The 19638-nt window shown below is 39.3% G+C and overlaps 1 non-coding gene across 1 annotated transcript; it reads left to right on the top strand.

Moving 5' to 3' along the window:
- Positions 1-15264: 15264 nt before the first annotated feature.
- On the top strand, positions 15265-15351 carry TRNAS-UGA (transfer RNA serine (anticodon UGA)). The gene has a single exon. It is a non-coding gene; the product is annotated as a tRNA-Ser (tRNA).
- The last annotated feature ends 4287 nt before the right edge of the window (positions 15352-19638 follow it).

The raw sequence follows: 19638 nt of genomic DNA on the forward strand, positions 1-19638 counted from the left end.
AACTAGTCTGATAACCTTTCAAAGGTCCATAATAACTTCCATTTTCTTCATAAAACACAAGAACAACCATCACAATCGGAGTAATCCTCCCCAGTTCACAACCCAATATGCCAAGTGCCCTTCAGGCATGAATCTTTAATTTAACGACACCATCACAAACTTCATACTTGGTTTACATCTTTAATCAATCAAGTGATCATATGCCACACTTATATAATCTTCCCGTGGGACACACTCCCACAACCTACCACAACAATATCTGGAGTGTACCTCCAAATCATCGGTCGCTCTAATGCTGAAGAGCGATCAAGAATCATTAACTAGGATGCATGACCCTTTTTACAAAACACCGATCTTAGGTGACGTTGAAGACAATACCAACTTACCGTAAACATCGAAACTCGAACCAATATAGCATATAATCGTGTAATCGACCTATTTAATAGCAAACTCCCCAACTTGGCTCAAAGCCATAGATCAAAACACACTCAATAAATCACAACGCATGTATTCTAATGCTGCTGTAATACCATAGTGAGATTAAACTCACTCCTTCATAAGCTCGTAGGAACACAAATCATCTGGAATTTTTAACTCTTCTGCAATTTTTGTATTTACTCGCACAACAGTTAATCCCACTCTCTAGGCGACCAAATTTTTTTTACTAAGTCCCAAATTTTTCAAAAATATCGGCAGAGTCTCCTTTGTAATTGGGCCTATCCACCTGCCAGAGAATCACCAAAACCATCCTAACAACACATCCACAACTTGACAAAGCATCACAATGCATATCAATTACATAAATCTCAATACTACATGTATTATACTATCAAAATTGATACATGGACATGCGTTGCACTTATTTGAATCATAACACATAGAAAATACCTTTCAACCCCCCATTATTTGGCTATTCAACCGAGTAAGAACATATTCTTTCTTTAAATGTTTTCGACCTTCAAGTTGGTCTCCTTGACTCAACTATTTCATCATAATACATTTACAGAAGCGATCCCAGCTCCCAGACTTATCTAACTAGTATGACAAATAGATTTCCCTCATAAGCCAATTACCCATTAGCTTTACCTTTAGTTACTCTTTTTGGTATACCTTCCACTACCATACAAATTACTCATGACATGGATATCCAACCGCCATTCCAGCTAATAAGGACAATAATGAACATATGAGTTCAAAGCACTTGCTCACAAAATCAGCACCTCGGTACTCAAGCCATTGGCAAAGATTCGGCCTCAAGTCCTCCAGACTGACCTAACTTCAAACTCACAGAGATTACACTTTGCCCCTCGATCGGGGAATCAAAAGCCATCGAGGCACATCTGATACTGAGCGCTCATGCATGCATGCGAACACGTGGAAGGAATTTCAAGAGTTACTCTTCAAGCTGAATCAATAACGCACGATAAGAATTTAGGAATGTGAAGTTTTCCTAAAGGTTCTGCAGCCTCTCGAGGATAAATACAGACGTCTCCGTACCGATCCGCGAGACTCTACTAAACCGGCTCATGACTCGTGAGACCAAGTAACCTAGGCTCTGATACCAACTTGTCACGACCCAAAATCCCAACCCGGTCGTGATGGCGCCTCTCATGAGGACAAGGCCAGCCAATCAACAAAACAGTACATCTCTTTATAATTACTTAGCAGGAATAAGTCTAAATCATGGGCAATATAATCTTAAATGCGAAATTAACGTGATAGAACGAAGAAAACCATCCCAACTCAGCCCGAAATCGGGGTGTCACAAGTCATGAGCTACTACAGAGTTTACTAATATTTTACAAAGTCTGGACTTATCATAAATAACAAAGATAAGGGAGAAAACGGGGCTGCGGACGTCAACAGCTACCTCGTTACTCCTAGTCACCGCCTGGTCTGGAAAGAATCAGCGCTCAGGAGCGAATTCAGCTCTGCCTGTATCTGCACACATGGTGCAGGGAGTAATGTGAGTACTCCGACCCAGTGAGTAATAAAAGTAACTACAGTCCGAAGATAAGAAAACCTAGTAAATACACAAAGTAAGCTAAAATCCAAATATACAGCAACATATGGAAATGAACAGCAAAACAACAGTATAGATACAAATACATGAATACAATGCAATGCATATGATGGTACATTCCAGTACCCACTGCGGCGTGCAGCCCGAGCTATCCATATTTATTTATCGTCGACGGCGCTCACTGAGGGTGTGTACAGACTCCGGAGGGGCTCCTACAGCCCAAGCTCAATATCTTGGTCAGTCATTGTTACCTGACCGGTCAGCCCATTGTTACCTGACCAATTTACATCATACAGTGTCATTGTTACCACTGTTTCAAGTATATCATACAGTGTCATTGGACTCCGGAGGGGCTCCTACAGCCCAAGCGCAATATCTTGGTCAGTCATTGTTACCTGATCGGTCAGCCCATTGTTACCTGACCAATTTACATCATACAGTGCCATTGTTACCACTGTTTCAAGTATATCATACAGTGTCATTGTTACCACTGTTTCAAGTATATCATATAGTGTCATTGTTACCATTGTTTCAAGTCACTTTATAATCAGTCCATAAAATAATATAATAAGCCCCTTGGGCATTTACAAAATAGAAGTTTCCAGCCCGAAATACATTTAAAATGTCATTTGAGTTTTCAACACTTAGAATTACGGATAAGTTTGCAAAACAATAATTAAAATCTTGGACTGAAATTAAATGATATGCAAATCATGCTAAGCAGTAATATTAATCCCCGAAGGATTCTACAAGTCGGCACAAGGCCCCCAAACGTGGCATTAAGCCCAAATATCATCAATGCATGTGCGTATCAGTCGCCAACATATTATAAGTATCAATACAATGTGCGAATCAGTCGCCAATATACTATAATTATCACTCGGGATGGACCAAGTCACAATCCCCAATCATATACGACACCGCACCTGCCATGGGAAGCGTGTCACGCCTCAATATAGCATTACGATGTGAAAGTCCGGGGTTTCAAACCCTCAGAACAACAGTTGCATCAATTACTCACCTCTAGCTCGCTATGCCCTTGCCTCTCTAATTGGCCTCCTCGTGTGATGAATCTGCCAAAAATCACACAAACCTCGTTGAAGTTCGATTTCTAAAAGACAGGGTTTTAACCATACATATCTGAAATTTGCCCCTTAATGATACTATAATGATCCCATACAGTTATGTAACTTCAATCTACAATATAACACTCAATATGGCCAATATTAGTACTAGATCCCATAAATTATGCCATTTAGGCATATTATCAAACATCTTGTAGGTATAAATATTTACACCTCTTAACTATAGCATTGGTTCCTCCAACTATCACAATTAACCAACAATTCATGACACTATTATTCTTTAACAATTTATACTCCTAACATCACATGTGTGATCAACCATTCACACCCAAACCAACAAAAATTCCATCAAATAAACACCTCTAAATCCCTACCATGTTCATGTATTTAAATAGGGAATTTATGGCTTCCAACCACCATACACTAAGTTGTAATACTTGACTCATACTCATATTTCCATACTATATCCATATATGTGAGTCTAAGGTGTAGGATTTACCTTTTGGAAGAAATCTTGCAAAACCCTTCTTTGAGTTCTTGAAGGAATTTCTTGAAATCTAAAAATTTTTAAGATCAATCCATGTTAATATAAGTGTTTGGGAGTAGTAATCAACTCAAAATACTCCAACAATCTTACCTTAGGATCATAGGGATGAAGTTTGGGACGAAACCCCCTTGAGAGAGCAAGCCTTAACCCCAAAAATGAGTTGGGAACTCTCTAGGCCGGTCTTGGGGTACTTAAAAACCTTCAGTCGCATAGTTCGCGCGTTGTTCGCGCGTTTGTTCGTGCGTTTTGCTGAGTATTCTGCCTCAGACGCGCGAAGTGCGCGACTTCGCGCGATACTTCGCGCGCTCTCACACCTGACCAGTGAAATGGTCATAACTTCCTGTATACACTTTCAAATGACGAACGGTTTATTGAATTGGAAACTAGACTCAAAGAGCTTTAATTTGATAGGTTGTAACTCACACAACTCCTTATATAACGAGAGATATTATCGTTCAAAGTGAGGCCTTGTGCGCACTTATTTACAACTTTCGTCTATTATGAAATTTCCAACTTGAAAAGTTCCCGTTAGCCATCCGAAATCATCCCGAGGTCCTCGGGACCTCAACCAAAAATACCAGTACATCTTATAATATTATTCAAACTTGTTCCAATTATCAAAACACCTCGACTAATAACAAATTATCGAATTACACCGAATTCAAGTCTAAGTTCCTTTAAAACTTCCAAAATGCGCTTTCGATCAAAACTCGACCAAAATATGTCCGAATGACTTGAAATTTTGCACACATATCCAAAATGGCATAACGAAGCTACAGAAATTCTCGGAACTCCATTCCGACCGTCGGATCAAAATTTCACCTATCAACCGGAAATCGCCAAAATACTAACTTCGCCAAAATGAGCTAATTTCTTCACCGGACCTCCAAAATTAATTCCGATTGCGCTCTTAGGCCTTAAATCATCCCCCGAAACTAATTGAATCATCGGAATTCAATTCTGAGCCCTCTAACTCACAAGTCAACGTCCGGTTGACTTTTCAAACTAATTCTTCCTTAAAGAGACTAATTGTTACATTTCATACCAAACTCGATCCGAATTGACTCAAATTCACCAAGTACACATATTGAAATATGAATAAGCATTTAACGGGGAATACGAGACGAAAATACAGGAAACAACGTTTCGGGTCGTTACAGGACTTCATCCATATCTCCTTGTCGTAGTTCTTTTGAGTTGGCATATATCATTAACTGGTCTATGGAATAATAGCTCCAGATAGCATTTCCTTGTAGATAATTGTTAGCTAGTTCTTGAATAATAGTTGCTATACCAATTATTCTTTTGTTGGCATAGAAACTTGGTATCTCCATTTTCTATATCTCTGGTTGTTTCTCTATTTCTTTCGGTATTATCATATCTCGTGTTAGTCCTATTTTTATCACCTGTATAATGGGTTTTATTTCATCATATAGTATTTCAGCTGGTGCTGTATAGAATTTGATGAAGAATAGGTTGCCTTTTGTAATTCTTTTGAAGGTGACAAATGCTTTGTATAGCTCTGGTATTGCAATTATTTCTTCTCCGTCGTGGGTATATACGGTGCTGAGTAGTCCGTAGTTGTAACATGTCTTTACTAGGTTGGATTTTGTTTTTGGTTGGGCTATTAGCCTATTATATCCCTATAGTTTTTGGGTTATATAATCTTGTGTTGGATCTGTAGTAGTAGTTGATCTGGGGTTTAGGTTTAGAAATGTCTGAATTTTATATATATTCTCAATATATGTTTGAGTAATATGGTTATATACCTTTTTGTTGTGGTGTAGGCTATTAGCATAGGTTGTAGTTTGTGGGGTTATAGCTATTGCTTCTTTTGGCTTTTTTGATGTAAATGGCTTATCAAATACGTTGTTTAAATTTACATTGGTATGTAGCTTCTTATTCACCTGTTTGCTTGTGCCTGCAGCTGTAGGTAAACAAACTTTGTCATGGGTTTTTTGGAGTTTCCCAACGTCTCCTTCTAATTCTGGAATTTTTAAGTCTTCCGATCGACTTAGCTCCGCATTTTTATTGTCATGCTGCTGACTTTCTAGCTGTTGTAATCTTTTGCCCATACTATCCATCTGTAATGATAGGGTAGTAAGGATTGCAAATATATCTTTCGATTCTTGATTCTCATCAGTTTGAGTACTTTTGTCTTGACAAGTAATCTGCAATAACATTCTTGTCAGTTCGTATTATTTCAATTGTAAATGTAAAATTTTGTATATTCAATACAAGTCTTCTTATTTCCTTTGTAGTTACTGAATCTTGTACTTTCCGTGTTATCCACCCTTTTACTTGTGTATTATCTTTTCTTACAATAAACTTGTTATAAACAATATATGGCTCAAATGCTAACAAACATTTATATAATCCAAATAGTTCTTTCCTATTTATCTCCCATTTAATTTGTGGTTCCGTGTATGATCCTGAATAATATCTACAATGGTGTTCAATATTTTCATTATCATATTTATATTTTAGAACTCCTCCATAGCTGTGATCACTAGAATCAGTTTCTACAATATATGTGAACTTTTTCTTTTCATCTGGGAAATATAGTTTTGGTAATTTTTTACACATATTTTTTATCTTCTGTATATGTATTTTATCCTTTTCGTCAAAATGATATTCTATATCCTTTTTTAATTTTCTCTGTAATGGTTTTAAGTTTTCTGCTAATTTAGGAATATATTCTCTTACTTGGTTAACCAATCCTAAAAATGATTGTAACTTCTTTTTTGTATCAAGTGTTTCATTTAAGTTAATTATTTTTTGTACTATATGGGTTTGCATTTTTATTCCGTTTTTGTCTATTTGTATACCTAAAAATTCTATTTGATTTTTCATTACTTTTGCTTTCTTTTCACTTAAACTTATTCCTGATATTTCTACAATGTGTATGAATTTTTCTAGTAGTTTTATATGTTCGTTCTCTGTTCTAGAATATAACAGTATATCATCTATATATATTATACAATTTTCTAACTAGTTAAAGTAGTTATCCATAAAATGTTGATATCTACCTGGTGCATTTTTATATCCAAATGGTAATACATTCCATTCATAAAATCCTTGTGGTACTGTGAATGCTGTTAACTTCTTAGATTCGTCTTCTAGTTTTAAATGGTAAAATCTTGATTTACAATCAAACTTACTGAAATAGTTATATCCTTGTATTTGTCTGATTTTTAGTATTTTATTTGGTATCGGATAATTATATGTTTTTGTTTTTGCATTTAAATTTCTATAATCTATAACCATACGACTTTTTCCTCGTTTTTGTTCACTATGCTGGGGGGGGGGGTCATTTTAATTTTAATACTGCGATGTATAATTTTTTTTTTGTGGGGGGGGGGGGGGTCATTTTAATTTTAATACTGCGATGTATACCTGCTAATACATATATTCATTGTTTTAATATTTGTAAGAATTATTGTTTTTCTGTGTTGATAAGTCTCAAGATTATATTTATAAAATTCAATTTCTTTCTCTATAGTTAATAAAGCTTTATTACGTAATCTATTATATTTAATTATGTCTTTGCAGGTTTTAATATTGTGTTTAACACAATCTATTTTTCTATTTATGTTACTGAGGTTTTTAAGAAGTTTCCATTTCTGGGTGTTATAGAATCTTATGTAATGAAAAGTGTTATATTTCATTTATAAACAGATTTTATTAACTTGATATGTGATCATTAATCTGAATATAAATCTAATTCATATAGATCTAATATATCTATTTCTTGTGATACAATTAGTTCTGTAAATGCTTGTTCCATTACATATATTATTTCAAAAGTAACTAAAATATCATAAATTTTTCTTTTAACATCGTTATTAAGTCTGTTAAAGATATATAATATAAGTATTTTGTAGTCAATATTTTCTTCTAATAAATACGTGTGGTTGTTCATTCAGATTTACTATTTATCCTTATCATGTGTTTACTAAACATATTCCCTCTAACCTATTTGTTTATCATAGAGTTTATCATATTTTAATAAGTTATACTGAACAATCTTTTCTGGTCACTACCATGTTTTTCATGCTTCAATCATTTACTATCATCTCCTGTCGAAAAGCGAAAAAACCCCTTCTTCTATACGAGACCTAGCTCTTTCCTCCCTTTACTAAAAATTCTTCTATTAGTATTAGTGAAAGCTCAATCCCAACTCTCTCACTAAGACCGGATCTTGCAAACAATGTTCTTCCTAAAAAGCCAGAGCGGATACCTTTCTTATATACTATACGCAATTTTCAAATTTCGGTTTAACTTAACTTTAAGAAAATATTCTATAAAAGAATAAAGAGCCTATCTTCTTCTTTCTTTCCAAATCCAAATACAATGGGATGGGCATCTTTCTATTTCTGCTACTATGCCTCCTATTTACTGTTTAGTTCAGTTACTTTTTTTTCTTGCAAACAAGAAGGGGAAAAGATAGGCGATTCGAATCCCCGTTCTTCTGATTTCCTCTTGTCTGCTTTCTTGCTCATGCCAATGCCTAACAAAACAGTTAAGAAATCTGCATGGGATTCTGTACCAAGAACATTGGCTTCTCATGTCGATCTTCCGTTCGGCCAATTGGACAGCGTCATCTTCGTTTAGTTTACTATTCAACGTCCCCCAATCCCTAGTTGTACAGGTGCAGCCCAGAAGCTTCCTCTTTCATATTGATGAAAGCGCTAGGCACCTCTTAACAGTTCAAAGTCCCCCCTTGGCTTACCCAGCTTTTAAGGTGAGAAAAGCGGATTCAATATCAATAATTGTGGATTCGATTCGTATTCTTATATATGCAACCTAAGCAGCTACTTTTGTCAGTGAATATCTTAAATCATGCTTTTCACAAGTTCGGTGCGCTAGAGGGTGACGAAGAAACACTAGTTCTATTGGCCCTAAGCCCGCATTCTTTCTAGCAACTGAGTCGATGTCAAAGAACCCGAGCGAGGGACTTCTCGGTGCATTCATGTGCAGCTAGGGGAGTTGCATGACTAATTAAATTTCCAAAGCTATAAGTCCTAGACTAGAAAGGAGATTTGCTTGGTGTTATGTCAACTCTACTAGATGCAGTTGCGCAGGAATCCAATGCACTAACTCCTGGACTTAGACGATATGCCCTTAGGGATACGTTAGCAAGTAATCTCTCTCACTAGTTGCCTTTCAAAGGCATTTTTACATTATCCCATTTCCACGTGAAAGCAAATAAGAAGTCTCGTCTTCATCCTATTGTGATGTCATCTCTATTAAACCTGCTATTCCTATCATGCTATTGCTTCTGTATTCCAACCATCTAAGACCGGATTCAATAGCAGCTCCTGCACCCATTGATTTTGCACCTTCTAACATCTCGAGCTCGGTATTGTACCTTAACCTCAGTACACTTCACACCCACCCAATCGTGAGAAAATGACGATTCACTAAAAACTTCTCTTTTTGTTTTGACGTTGTCAACATCCCGAAAGAAAATTCCTTTGTTAGTGATTCGACTTTCTATCTTAAAAAAGATAACGAAATTTCAAAGAAGCTCTTTTAAGAATATTTCCGGCACTTCTTCAGTAAATTTTCCTACTTTATTATGTCGATTCCTCTCTCCGTATATTTTATGTTAGAAGGAAGGCAAAAGCTGACTGGTGCTTTGTTTAGGGACGGGAGCCACTCCTTTTTTTCCGAGTTTGCCTAGGAGCTCCTGTCTTAAAAGACGAATACGAATTAGTAGGGCTGCCCCCAATAGCTCTTTTTGAATGGACATCTGAGATAGCATCAAGCCGAGCACAAAACAGATCTGGGCTGCTAATAAGGAGGATTGTTAAGCCTTCTAGCATAGGTGATGCCTTCCCAAGGTCTGGTCTCTTCGGTACAGGTACGAACTTTGAGAAGACGACCTTTTTCTTTTATTGTGTGGAATGAGAGCGGGTCCCTCTCATTTATCAAGACTAGATAAACCAAAGCAGTCTACGATTGCCGGGTTTTTTAGGAATGGAATTTATAGGAAGATTAGCAGAACCGCCAGGAATCAGTACTGCGTCGACTGCTATGTGCTAAAGACTGCGGAATAAGAGCTCTTAGTCCTTTCGGCACGACATAAAATAAAGGCTGTTCTTGTTGCGGGTTTATCTGAGCTTGAGAATCTAGCTAGGGCTATTTGAACTAAGGAAAAGTAGGCATGCTAAGTACATTTTGATGGCATTGAATCGGAAGATAGCCTATCTAAGAGAAGATGAAATAGCAAGTGCTTGAGAAGAAAAGAAGCTGTGAGGGAATGCGCTCCGACTGATATCATTCAGGCAATTCCATTCTTACTGTCCTAGGAAGAAGGAAAGGATAAAAGATCCCACGAACAGGGTTAGCGTAAGAAGAGCTTTTGCAAGAAGGGCGTTGTTCTCAGATGGGCAGATGGAGCTGTTAGAAAGAATTACCGATCGTCGGGAAGAGAAGGGGAATGAATCTTTTTTTAGGTAATAAGCACTCTTGTCGCGTCTGGAGTTGTATATAGTAGGGGGAATCGCCTTTCGAGTTGTTAGAAAAAACACAGTTGTTAAAGTGAAAAGAACTCTATTTTTTGACTTTTAAATAAGAATAATTATCCGATCAAGGGCTAACCCACGCACAGAGAAGGAAGAAGCTATCTCAATATCCTTCACACAGATGACATTTATCTTTCCCATGACTACTTAGTGTGTCTCAACAACCGTGTCAGAGAGAAGGAAGAGGGCTCTTTACCAGTATCATAGCCGGGAGAATGAAAGCATTAGTGGGAAGATCTTTTGTTCGATCTGCCTTGGGTGGGGCGATGAAAAAAGTCTAGTTCATCCTCCCGAATGAAACACATCTTATGAAATATACGGGCCGGGTGGGTCCAGGGTCCAACAGACGGATCGATTACGAGTCATCTCCTAGCCTGATTTTCCTTTTGTTTCGGGTGGTTCAAACTAAATGAAAGAAAGGTCGAACAACATCTTCTATTGAATAGACATCTGCTTCCTGGTCCTTTCAAACCAGTCAAAACCTAGAGCAAGGGATTTGAAGAACTTTATCAATGAGCTGGGACTAATAGCAATATCTGCTTTGGGACCTCAGTATACATGGTAAAATAAATGGGGATCCTAGTGATTTTACATTTGAGAATCTAGTATCAATAGACATTGAAGAAGGGATAGTTCCTGCAGATGATATTAATAAGTTGTGTAGCATGATTTCTTTGTGTGTTCTTAAAGTTTAGGGATAATGCCGCTTTTTTATTTAATAAATATCTCTTTCCGAACAGATTTCCCCATCAGTAATGGGACGTTCGGGATGAAGCCAATTAAAAAAAAAGCAAAATTCGATTTGGATAATAGCCTTTCTTATGACACAAGATTGTTCTGTTCCGGGACTGTAGTGAATAAAGAGGGTCAGCTCTTGTTAACACTGTACAACAAAGTAAATGAAGAAAGTTAGTACTCATTTAATTGACCTTCTTTTCGAAGTCAATGAATTTCTTTCTTTTACTTTTATTTTGTTCAAGTTGCTTCAGTGAATGAAAATGCTCAATAAAGCGGGTAGGTCTTACTAGCCCTTACACTCGTCAAACTTATTTACTCATTCTCCACTGTAATGGATTTACTTTAATTCTTTCCCAAGCATCTGGTAATTCTGGCTGCCTTTCCACTCCTCACTTTGGTTTCCACCAAGCCAATCAAATCTTCCTCTTGTGCTCTTATATAATCTTTGGCCTCTCTCTGCTTCTCGAATTTATCGATCTTTTTGACATTCCATATAAGGACCTTCTTGTGGAACTATTGTTGTTTTTACACTCCCCTCGCACCTTAGCGCTACCTCTGGTTTTTCGTCTTGTACAGCCCTTATTTGTCTTTTGTTCTTTGGCCATTACTTTCCCCCTCCCCCCTTTTTCTTAGAATCCAACATTTATGATATGTTTTGCATCTTGTTCGCCCACTCTTCATTAGGCTGATTCGAACCAGGGGAGGATCTTCCACCTTGTTGGTTATAGCACCAGTACTTGAACGCTTACTCTTACTGCTCTTCTCAGGTTCACCTCTTTTGGATGGCCTGAGGTTCTTGTTTGAAGTCATTTGTTTATCACAGAACAAGTCCCCCTTAGTCTCTGCCATAGTTGACCCTCTCTTCCAGATCCTCGCTTCTATGAGCCAAATCACTCTCCTCGGGAGTTCTCTCCTTGACTACACCCTCCTCGGCTTTGTTAGCCAAACACTCATCCTGAGCAATCTCTTCCGGTTCAGCAGTGTCCAGATCTGTCATCTTTGCCTCTTCTTGTTCAGGGTCCTCTAGAACCGCAAAACGGTTCGGGCTGACTAGGTCTAGTTGGGTCATTTCACTCGCACAACTAGTGTCCAGCCCCTCTTTGCTATTGTCACTACTGGTACCTGACCCCATCGGCTCGACATTTTTGCAAACACCGACCCTTACTCAATAGGGAAATTCAAAGAGGAGAACGAGGACAGCTGACTACCACTAAAAGTCAGACTAAAAGTACACATTGTATGATTGAAAACTGCCGCTGCATACTACCCGGTGCTTGGAGGTCTGACTGGTACCTTCTCTCCAACAGCTGCTTCAATCAATGTTATGTCTGACTATGCCCGTAGCTGACTACTTATTGAAAGACCGAATAGGAAATGAAAAGTCGTACTACAACAACTGTAAATAAACATTCCATCCCCGCTCTGACTTTGATCGACTTGCCCGCACAGCGTCTTTTTTGAGAGAAGAGGTCAAGGGGTTAAGTGACTCTCGAAAGTCGTCTTTTGTATCGCGTCAAGAGAAATGACATAGATAAGATCATTGCTTAAAGAGTTTCATTGTCGAATTGATCTCGAAATTGGATCCCAATAGTTGCTGCTGCCCAAATGTGCTTTTTGAAAGCCGGTCCACAGCAGTGAAAGTACGATTGATTCCGTCGATCGAACGAAAACAACTTCTTGCTTTTTTTTCCTCTCTGGCTTGACTACTCTGCTTACTTAACACAATTCTTATTTAACCTTCACGGACCACTTCACTACCCAACAAGCTCTTGCTCTAAAGCAAAAAGCAAGGGCGCAGCAGCTGCGCGAAGTTGCGCCTTAGCGTATCCGTTTTCTTGCTCGTTAGCGCTGTTTTTTAATTGCAGCTAGCGCGCTAATAAGATAGAAAGGGCCTTTCTCGCTTGTTTGAAACCATATAAGGCTTTCTTCAATCGGCAAGGGAATTCTGATAGGGCTTTAAGAAATAAGGACGTAAGTGCAGCGGTAAGAAAAAGTCACTCAGTGAATCGGTGGATCACACACTTGGAGACAGGGACAGGGGCATGTCTGACTCTTTATAAAGTATACAAGTGTTGAAAGAGTGAAGTCTGGGGACAACGGCAAACATGAGGAATGGCACCTCCGCCCTACTAAAGAAGTTCGCAAGCAAGGGACATGCCGAACACCTACCTTTCCAACTAAGTCCAAGGCGAGGACCCGTTAATTGATGATGCGTTCCATCGTCAGCAAGCGGTGGCCGACAAGGCCCCTTTCCCTAAATATCTTGGGAAGCGAAGAGGACAAGTTTGAAACTCATTCGGTAATCTTCTCCTGAAGGTAGGCATTTCCCCAAGGCACTGATATGATGACTCTCTCAATTACACGTGTTTTAGGGAGTTGAACGTCTTATTTTTATGAGTGGCCTATGTGAATATAAGCCAGGAGCAAGGATTCCAGAAAGTCAAAATCTATGTTGCAAGTGCAAGTTGACGTTCTTGATATGAAAGTGAAAGTGGAGTGAAAGCCGGCCCTAAGAAGGATCCAAAGACGTTTAAGTCCAGTTCCAATCTGGATATAAAAGTCAAGTTCAATCGTCGAAAGTGAGATCTCTTTTAGTCCGGTCTTCTTTTCTCTTTTGAGTCAGGTTCTTAAGATAGGAAATCAGGTTTTCTGAATATCTCTCTTTCGGCCTATGTTGTAAGTTAGTTAGTTAGAGATCGAAACTGGACCTGAGAGAGACTAGACTTCTAGTAAGAGTAGGTGCGCCTTAAGTTGAGGAGAGCTGTTCATAAGCAGTGGTTATGAGCTCTTTCTTGTTTCGGTTAAGAAGAGGCTGCGCACCTTCAGTTGCACTAGTGGATTGAATAACCTTTTTTTTTAGTGCCAACAAAGTGCATATGTTCTTGGTTAATAAAAACACAAGTATTGGCTGGAGGACTGATACTATAAGTAGGACAAAGGCCTTTAAAGAGAAATGAAAGGATTTTTTTAGCATTTTTCCACTTTATCCAAGGAATACATTTCTTGGCATTTGTATTTGAGAGACAGAGCATGCTGGGCCTTACTTATTCAGGGGGGAGCCTCGAAAAGCGGTCAGTTCCTTCAGTCAACTTTTTCGGTAAACCAAAAGTGAACTTTAGGTAAGTAAGTAGTCCCATATGAAATTCATAAAACATTCATATCTGGCACTTGAGGAGGTCAATCTTAAGTGTTGGAAGCTACTGCTAAGGGACTCCCACTCATCTAGAAAGGATAGGCAATTGATAGAGAATATGGCGATAGAGACAGACACAGGAACTGAAATAGATTAAAAGATTACTTCCGTAGAGGAGAGGGGAAAGCTGATTAGATAGGGCGATAGCCCGGTTTTTATTATTTATCCTTTCCTGAGCTTGTCTTGTATTGAGGTATACCGAAGAAATGAGTAAAAGTAGGTAACAGAAGGGGAGGGATTGCTGTTTTTTATTAGTGAGGACAAGCAACTTTCATTTTATTCAATCTAATGGTAGGGCTTTAAAGAGTAGGCGGTTTGTATCTTTCTACCCCCAGAATAAGAAGTAGGAGGATAGGCAGAGCAAGAGCTCTTGAAGTCTACCCGGGCGCCCTTCTTCATTCATCCATTTAGGCCCGGCTAGGAACACGTGGATCCAAGGAACCTGGCTCGGGAACAGCTTCTTACTTGTAGGAGTTAATCACAATAAGAGAGTCCAATCTCTGAAATAGAGCTTAGTCTCTAAATAGTAGTCTACTAGTAGAAGGCTTAGGTTATGACTTGATCCAATAGAGTCATAACACCTTTCTATCTAAAAGAAATGGTGCTCGATGAAAGGATCCAGATTCCACACTATGCTGTGGGCTGGGGAGAGAGCTGCTCTGCGAAGCTGGGAGTTCAGTGTTCTTATGGAGGAACCATACTAGAAAGAGAATTGAAAGGGCCTTCAAAAAAGAGCGAGGGAGTGATGGGCAACCTTAGTCTACATGTTGCTCATGAGCCTCCAAGTACCAGTCTCGCAACAGTATTGGCGCAAAAGGATCGGTCCTTCACTTGCTGATCGTTCGCGAGTCGAACTCGCTCTCTTGCCATGCCTTCCACTCACTCGCTTGAGTCGGACTCAATCACTCTTTTAGTTTGGAGGATCATTCATTATTCACTCTCTTGCTATTACCCGCATGGAGCGCAGCAACCAAGATGCATATTATCATATAGAAAGAGGCGAAGCGTAGCGATTTATACTACCGGAAAAGTTTCGCTAACCGGCAGACAATAGAATCAGCCGATAGGCGCAGGAAAGCATAGAGAATCACATAGATAAGCCCCTACCTGCCAGCACGCGGATGGATAGGGCGGGCAAAGCGCGAAGGGGATGGATGTCTGAGCGGTTGAAAGAGTCGGTCTTGAAAATCGAAGTATTTATAGAAATACCGGGGGTTCGAATCCCTCTCCATCCACGAGGTCATAAGTTCTCTCTTGCGTTATCTATAGATAAGAACGATACAGATTGACTCGACTGATATGATAGATGGAATGGGAGTTTGTGTTCTATTTAGTTAGGACCTTGTCTCCCTTTCGTTATCTTCCGCTCACTTTGTATGGGTTGGAAAGGGCTGGGTGGATTACCTTTGGGAGCTAAGTCGAAGATCTCGGTGGTCTTGTGAGTGGTTGATAAACTGCGATTGCAGTTTTCTTTAGGAAGTCCCATAGCTGTGAGGCTTAACAGATAAAGAAAACGGTGGATACTTTTCCGGGTAGAAGGTGACAACCCTAATGAATTGACTATGAAGGTGGCTCTTACCTACATCAGCGCTCAAATTCCTTAATCGTTATTGCCCAGGCTTCGATGATCAACCCCTGGCACATTTAGGTTTTGATCTTCGGCCATCCTGGTCCTCAGGACCCAACACTATATTATTCAAATATATTTCCTTTAAAATGAAAAGATGCAAAAGGTGTTGATACGTCCTATCCACATAGAAATCTTACCCTCTTCCACACATTACCGGTGGATTCTACAGCCGCTATCACTTTCGCTGAAGGATGGGAATGAAGGTCGAGGAGGCAGGGAAGAAAAAGTTATTCGCTATTGGCTTACCCTTATATTAGGCCTTGGTACGGCCTATACACGATGGATGAAGGTTTTGGCAAGGTTAAGAATGGATGGTACCTATAATCAGACCCAACCGTTGCAGTACTTGAGAAGAAAGAAAAACATTTTCTCTTTTTATCTTAAGGCTGCTACCGATTCCTTATCTGTTATCCTGGCGTCCTGTATGCAGGGTTGTTCGGAAATCCATTTGCAACTTCCTGGACGTTCATACTTTGTTCTGTAGTCTTTCAATTACCATATAGTTTCTATAATTATAATAAAGGCTATAGGTCATCGGTTGTGATGTTTACGAAGGGTCAACCCCTCGGATTTTTTAGTTCTTGGCCTCTATTCACACTTAAACATCATATGCTTGTGTGGATAGCTACTGAAAGGGTGTATGGCACGACGAAGCTTTGCAACTATGCCATTCTTGGTGACGGTGATCGCCGACGAGAAGGTGACAACCACTTAGCATAATATATAGTTTCAGTGTACTATAACTATATCTAAAGAAAAGTCTCCTATTTGAAAGATTATTTATTATAAGTCATGTTTTGGAGTTTGCCAAATCATTTTTGAGCGACAAAGTTACTAGGGATTTCTCTCCAGTGTCTGCTAAGATGCTCCGGTCTTTGGTTGACGCTATTATGTGGAAAAGACCCCGATTTTCTCAAAGATTAGAGATGTCACTGGTACTATCTTTCTGTGTTTGACCTATCGATTGAGGGGTGCTTCTTATCGTATCTGTGGTGTGCCCTATCGCCCTAAATCTAAGCGATGGAAGCCTCACTATCTTTGTATGCTTTCGCCGCCCGTTATCATTAAAACTGTGGTTAGGATTTCCATATTTGGGAGTGGTAACGCCGAGTGTCGCGCGGGCCTTCATTCTTGAAAGGGCTAAAAGTAGCACCTTCGCTTTATTTGTAATGAAAATGAAAGAGAAGATCTTCGGATATTTTTTCCAGGGGAGGACTTTCTTAATCGCCTCATTCTTCAACCATGGGTTAAGATGTGGCTAAAGTCTCTCCGATGGTAGCGTATATTACGCTCGAGCTCCCTCGAGCCTCCTCTTGTACCAATGTATATATTCCGTTCTAGGAATAAGGTCAATTTCTTTTCCGGTATGTGGAGTTTTCTTTCGTTGTTACGACAGGCTGAGAGCAGTGCCCGCTCCCTTGTATTTGGGGGAGTTGGACGGCCGTTCCGCACTTCGGTTATTCTTTTTTCGTTAAAACAAATACAACTGAAACTACTAGGAATTTATACTGACGGCGTACCTGAGCACTCATGCCTGCAGACCCCTCGATTCTCTTTCTATGACTACTCTGGAAAAGAAAGTCTCACTACTCAATGGCTTTCGATCTTCTTTCCCCCATATAGATATTAAACAGAACGAGTTCGCTTCATGATTTTGTGACATACCAAATAAGGGATTGTTAGAAGAAAGCTCCTATAGTGGACAGCTATAGCCCTTTGTATAGGTTGAGTGCTTGTTTAAGGCCACAAAGTGCTCGCTTGAGGCGGCAAACAGAGATAGAATGATTTTTGAAGATGAATTATCGGCACCTTGAACTGTACTATCGGAACTGTGCTCTGAAGATTGATTTAAAGTAACCCAGTCAGATGTCTCAGAAAGGGTAGTGATCTCCCCCTGAAAAGTATCACGACCATAAAGAGAAGAAAAGCGAGATTGCATGTTGATAACAGAAAATGGCAATCTGTTGATTAAATACACTGTAGTAGTGAATGCTTCAACCCATAGATTCTTTGGTACTCCATTATTTATCATCAAAGTCAAAGCCATTTCAACTATAACTATATGTCGGTCTTTTCTTTCGGACACCCCATTCTGCAGCGGAGTATGAACACACGACAACTCACGTTTGATTCCTATCTTCAGGAGCATGAAATCAAAGACCCTTGACACCTTTTCTCCGCCGGAGTTCAGACCTCAACCTCTTGATCTGGAGATTTGACTTATTTTCCAAACTTTCTATATATTAAACTTAGAAAGAGCTTAGGACTTCTGTTTAAGTAAAGAAAGCCAGATCTATATATTGTAGTCATCCACTTATAATAGTAAGTAAAGTACCTTGCACCTATGAATGACTGCACTCGAGTAGGACCCCTTAATTAAATTTAAGTAGTTGTCTGTGATATATCCTTAAATCAGTCGTAGGTCAAATCACAAGTGGACACTAACGAATGAATCAATCCAAAGAAAGGCACACTTTTTTGGATTCTTATGTTTAATACAGGAGCATACAATTGCCAACTGTAAATAATCACATGAATTGTTCAACCCATCTGAATGAAATGCAGGAATATACCATAGACAATGGAAGAAGTCTTGCACTATCTGTTGTGTATGTCTCAGGCGACGGAGGGTCCCATTCCTTATCCTAATGAAGCAGCTGAAAAAAAGGAATGTAGAGAAGAATATCCGTATAATAAAGATTTCCTAACCGGCCAACGATCCTTCCCGTGCGCTGATCGTGGATAAGACACTCAGAAGAAGAAAAGATGAGACGAAGATGGTTAGCTGCAAGGTGACTGACAGAAAACAAGTAGTTTTTAGGAGGAAAATGGAATCTATCATGAAGAATCCGGGATGAAGACATAGACCCACAGTGTGAAAGAGGTAAGAGAGTGCCATCTGCAATGTTAACAGAATCTTTGATAGGTAAAGGAGGCAGACAAAAAAGCTAAACATCTTTTTTCTTTCGCGCGAGAAGGAAAGCACTTTTGGGGGCTGACGGTACTCCTTTGGATGGTTTAACGCGACTAGCAGACCACGTCGTGCTCAATCAAATAATGGACACTGACTACGATTTGGATTGTCTCCCCGGCTCAATGGAAAGACAACCTCATTCTACACTTTATCAAGACGAAAATCATGCCTTATCTATTCTTGCAAATACCATTTGCCTTTTCCTCAGCCGACCAACAAAACAACGAATTCAACCGCAGATACCCTTTAGCTAGCACATGCTAAAAAGAACAAGTAAATACCCATCTCATGCTTGACTCTATCTGTAAGACAGGTGTGTGCAGCCACTTACTAAGGAGACAAGACCGGAGAGAAGAAATTCTCGCGAATAAGATATAAGACTCAAACTTATCATATACAACTCTTATCTACGACAAGCCTTGGCTCTTCTCCTTATGGAATCTTCGCTCTATTTGCCGGTGCTCTAGCTGTCCGAAAGCCAGGAGCAGCTACTGGCCTGGACTGATTGTAAAGAAAGAAGCCAAGAGGCCGCTAGAGAAAAGGTTCCATTTTCGAGTTTGTTTCCGATTCTTCCGACCTTGAATCTAGGTTTCCCCTAATGCCTCCTTGCTGCTTTCAAAGCTACACTTGCTTCCTTCCTTCATAAGCTAATAAGAGATTCTATTATTCTACATTAACTTTACTATGCTTCTTATTAGTTATAGTAACTATACCCTCTGGGTTGAATTGCCACAACAGGGGCCTTCCTCAAGGGAGGAGTTCATACCCGGAGAAAGAAAGCAGACTACTAAATCTACTATTTAAACATATTGTTTGCACTAGTCTCATAGCCATCTCTTTTAACATAACCTTTCGGCATCTTCCTTTATGCTTCCCTCAAATCAGTACCCCCTCGGTCGTCCCTTTATTCAATATCCG

This window comes from Nicotiana tabacum, unplaced genomic scaffold, assembly GCF_000715075.1.
Source record: "Nicotiana tabacum cultivar K326 unplaced genomic scaffold, ASM71507v2 Un00337, whole genome shotgun sequence".
Classification (NCBI taxonomy): domain Eukaryota; kingdom Viridiplantae; phylum Streptophyta; class Magnoliopsida; order Solanales; family Solanaceae; genus Nicotiana; species Nicotiana tabacum.